Source organism: Podarcis vaucheri (genome assembly GCF_965113315.1).
Source record: "Podarcis vaucheri genome assembly, chromosome: 16".
Lineage (NCBI taxonomy): Eukaryota > Metazoa > Chordata > Lepidosauria > Squamata > Lacertidae > Podarcis > Podarcis vaucheri.
This window is the reverse complement of record NC_138754.1, coordinates 39567162-39571976: the sequence shown is the minus strand read 5'-3', so window position 1 is coordinate 39571976 and position 4815 is coordinate 39567162. Positions and strand designations below refer to the sequence as shown.

Genomic DNA, 4815 nt, shown 5'->3' with positions numbered 1-4815 from the left:
GTCTTCTGAGCTGTAAATCTCAGCATGGTTCAGCATGATTTACTTGTACATAAATGTGCAACGCATTGAAATGTTTTGAAATCCTATATATCAGGGATGTGGAAGCACTGGTCCACCAGATGGTATTGGACTGTAACTCTCATCAGTCTGAAAACCAGCCTGGCCAGTGATAAGGGAGGATGGGAGATGGTAGTCAACAATATTCCATATGCAATATAGTGGAATATATTACCATTATATACTTTCAAACCAGAACTCTAAAGAAGAAAATATCTACTTCTCACCTCATGTGCGATGGTAAAATAACATGGGTTATACTTAAACAATTTGCTAATTAATGATAAAGAATATCTACATTAACCTTATTATTTGTATTCTTAATAAAAAAAATCTCATTTTTAAAAACCCAGTGGTCCCACCTGATTAAAAGCTCTGTGCCATGTGATGGCTCCCTCATCCATACTGAAGTCTATGTTTTGTGAATCTTGTGGAACTATCTTTCCTACTTTCACTCGGGAGAAGGTTTGGTTTGGAAAAGTAACCCAGTTAATAATATCAAATCCAGCTGCTAATTCTCCATTCTCATCAAAGGACACTAAGTCCCCAGCACTGTTGTTGAAGGAGATACTCCTCAAGAACGAGTGCAGCTAGACAGAAGAAAACAAAGGCAAAGTTTTAAAAATGAGAGTCTTATTGATTTTACAAAGGAGAAATATCTATCAATATATTTCACACAATGGAAAGTAGTTAAAAATTGTGTAGTCTACAACATTTGGAGCACCTAAGGATTTCTTGTAAGTACAGCTGGCCTGCCACTTGTGTGAGGGTTCAGCTCTGGGGCCCGTGTGCAAAGGCAAAATGGTGCCAGGTCAGGAAGCCCTGGAACTGCCCCTCCTGCAAGGTGGGTGTGCAGGAAGAAGGCGGTAAAGCAATGGAGAGCAGTTCATGGTGGGTTTTCCCTGCTCTCCTTTATTTGTTCTCTTTTCCACACCAACGTAAAGTGACCTGTACTTTCAGGTCCACTTCAATGAACATCACTGGAAGCAAGTTAAAAAACAGACCAGGCAACCACATTTGAAAATAGCCCTATATGTTCCTCTTTAGTGCAGAAACAAATGCAGGTTCTAGAAAATAGTTCGTTGTGGGAAAATGATTGCTTGTACATAAGAGCATGAGCAGAGTTCTTATTATTGCAGAGTGATTTTACAGCACGAGATATTGTTAAGAGCATGATGAGCATGTGAACACCTCATGCTAGACTAATGATTGGCTCACGTAGCATAACACTCTCTTTGTCTGTGTGGGCAAGGGCAAGGTTGCATTCCTTTGATTGTTACTTTTGAGTACCAGGAGAGCAAGCGCAGTGCTGGAGGAGAGAGGATGATCTTATTTTCACTGCGCACAATAAACATTGCATGGCTAAAGCCAAAGCTTTTTCTTCAAGTCATCTTGGTGTGAGACTGATTTCTTACTGATTTTCTTACTGATGTCGAGCTGGATTCTCGACATTTGGTGCCCCGTGTGACTACCTTCGGACTCCACGTTGTTTCTCATCGTTCAGCACTCACCACACGTCTTTCATCCACTATGGATCCCGGTGAGTGCTCCCTTGGTACCCCGTGTATGTGATTCTGGACTACGTTAAGGACTTATCAGCACTTATCTCGCCCGGCAAGGGCTGCAGACGCGTCGTTCATCCACCTAGTGGATCCCTGGTGAGTGCTCCCGACCCCCCCCCTTTCTTTTGCCATTATGGGGCAGTCTCTCTCTCCACCACAGAAAAAGTTTTTTGAAGACCTTAAATTTCTTTTGGCCAGCAACAGCTTCATTGTCTCAGATGCTGACCTTCAGTCACTTATAGAAGCATTGGATACTCACTGCCCCTGGTTTTTTCCTCAGGAGGGGAATTGGCATTTAAAAGACTGGGAAAAAATAGGACAATTTTTCCAAAACCATCCTCAGATTGATGTCAAAGTTTTGCATGCCTGCTGTAAGGTTTATAAGGCTATCTCAAGCCTAACTCCTACAAATCTCCTCCTGGCCGCTGCTTCAGCTCCTTTGCCCCCCCTCCCAGTCCTCATGCTGCCTTCAGAAGCACCGACTTATCAGCCTCCTAAACAGGCAGACATTTTTCCTCCTTCGGCTCCTGTCGTCCCTCCTCTGCATTCTTCGCATTCCACACCCCCCATCTCCACTCCTCTCCAAGAAGAGACTCTTTGTACTGCTGCTCCGTTGCTGCCTTTTGATGCTGATACTCCAAATCTCTTTCCTGTGATTGCTCCTGCACTCCCAGCCCCCGTCATGCTGACCCAAACCGATGTTCTCGATGGGCTGACGGGAGGAGGCAATTTTCTTACCATTGCCCAACAGTTGGCCCTTGATCCTATGTATTGGGCAGCCACCACAGCCTCAGCCCAAGAGACTTTGGCCTCTGTCCCTGATGACAGGAATGAGCACGATGGCCAATTGGGAAGCGTCAGACAGGGCCCTACAAAGCCCTATGGACAATTTGTTGATCGCTTGTACAATACCTTCAAGCGGCAAGTTCAGGACCTGGCAGCACAAGAACTGACTGTACGCCAGCTTGCAAATGAGGACTGTAAGCAAGCGCTGCACCTTCTAATGGCAACATCAAATATAGCCATTGCTGATATGCTTAAAGCCTGCCAGTCAGTGGGCACTGCTAGCCACGGTCTGCTAGCCACGGCCTTGTCCTCCGCCGTGTCCCAAAATCCTGCAAAGGATAAAACCTGTTGGCTTGACAGTGGCTAAGGAAAAAAATCCAGCGGACTTTACCCATTACGTACCTGGGACACAAGCTGACAGCATCTGCAGCCATTCCAGTTACGCCTCAACTACAGTTTCCTGGTTATCTTAGATTGGTGGATTTACAACAAATTCTTGGACAGCTGAATTGGATAAAGAGTTATTTGGACCTGCCCACCTCCACTTTGTCTCCACTATTTTCTGCCCTTAAAGGACACAAGAATCCAGCGGACAAGATCACAATCACCTCTGCAATGGAAGAGGCTCTTCCACAGCTGTTCCAGTGTTTCCTGGCACGCTGAAAGGCCATCTTCATCACTACTGCATTGGCCCCCTTTTTCCTGGGAAGCCACTTCAACCACCAAACATCATTACAGTTTTGCTGCCTCTTGTTTGGGAAGTGAGCCTGGCTTTGAAAGATGTCCTTGCTGGACTGGCATCGCTTGGGTTTTGCCTCCTAATAGCAACCATCCCATCTGTGTCATCACACTTCACTGGGCTTGGACTTTTTTGACTCAGCAGTATAAGGAGCAATACATCAGACTTATTTACAGCAAATGGGCTCCTGTATCTGCAGAAATGGTTGTGTGACTTCTTCTGGATTGTGGTTTTTACATGCCAATAATCGAGCCATGAAATATCACACAGGTTGCTCGGAAGTAGCCTTTGGACTAATTTACCATTCTCATTGGCATCACTTGGATTTTACCCCCCAGATTTTTTCTCCTCCTCCCTCAGGAGTCCTGCCCTATGATGTGTTCCCCTGAGCATGTACAGAGGGCTGTCTTCGAACTATTGTGGACTCTTGGCAAGGGAGGGGTGAGGGGACTTTAGTGTGTTTCAGTTGTTTCATTTTTGTGCTTTGGCATGGTTCCTGGACAGAAAGAAAGTTGCAATATGGTTCTTTAGCAAGGCCTACGAAGACAATGGGCCCTGTTCTCAACCTTGTTGCAATCTTTTTAGTTACAGCAAGCGGAATATGCTTGGCTATTGCCTTTTAGCTGCTGAGAAAAATGATTTTGAAAAGCTTTAAAAAGCTTTGAGCTTTTTTTTTTTTTGGTGGCGATATTCTAGCATTCCAGTAAATGCTTCATTTAAGATTAGCAATAATATGAAGGACAATCGTATAAGTTTATCACCTGTGTTTTGTTGCTTGCAGAAATAGTGCCTTATTGTTTTCGTTTTAATCATAATAGCAATAAATTTTTAGGTCATTATCCATATTGTAATTGGACCTATGAGTATGTTAATGGATCTTCTTGTTTTCTTAATGTTACCACTATGAGTGGTAGGCCAAAGGTCTCAGTTACTTATGTCACAACCTATATGACTTATGAACAACAGGCTGCATGTATAGATTTTTATGCTTGGTTGGACTGGATGAGAAAGAGCAGTAAATCTGCATATTTGCTTCAATCTGATTTAGGGTTATTCTGTGGCAAATTGGACCGAAGCTTTGTTTTTAATTCTATCATCTTTGTTTTAAAAATAATTAACAAAAAAACAAAAAAAAGTCAGAAATGAGAGAAGTTGCTTTATAAATTTTTTATGCTTTAAATGTAATCTTTGCCTCTAAAGGTGGAATTTATGTCTTAATTCATTTTCATTGTTGTATGTATATAACTGATCAATCAACCAATATCTCTGCTATTATTGATTATATGGAACAAATGATAACCCATAATCCTTTGAATCCACCTGAAGGTTTTGATCCATGGGATTGGTTATTTTCTTGGTTACTTAATGGATTATGGTTAAGAAATTTATTATTGATTGTAATTGCATGTATTGTTGATTTTATTATGATGTGCTGATTGTATTCAATGCTTGCTTTTTTTTTTATTTCCCAATGTACTGCATGGTGGTATCGACCACGGCCCACCACACAGATTACAAGGGGAATTTATGTTGCAAAATATAAACGCTTAGGTAATGGGAATGCGATTTTGATTAAGGGTCCCTCTTATAATATAACAAGAAAAGAGGGCATGTGGGAAAATGATTGCTTGTACATAAGAGCATGAGCAGAGTTCTTATTATTGCAGAGTG

General features: G+C 42.3%; 1 long non-coding RNA gene across 1 annotated transcript; it reads left to right on the top strand.

The window, feature by feature from the left end:
• Positions 1-3841: 3841 nt before the first annotated feature.
• Positions 3842-4295, top strand: LOC309521575. The gene is made up of 2 exons (XR_014214730.1): positions 3842-3890; positions 3963-4295. It is a non-coding gene; the product is annotated as an uncharacterized lncRNA (long non-coding RNA).
• The last annotated feature ends 520 nt before the right edge of the window (positions 4296-4815 follow it).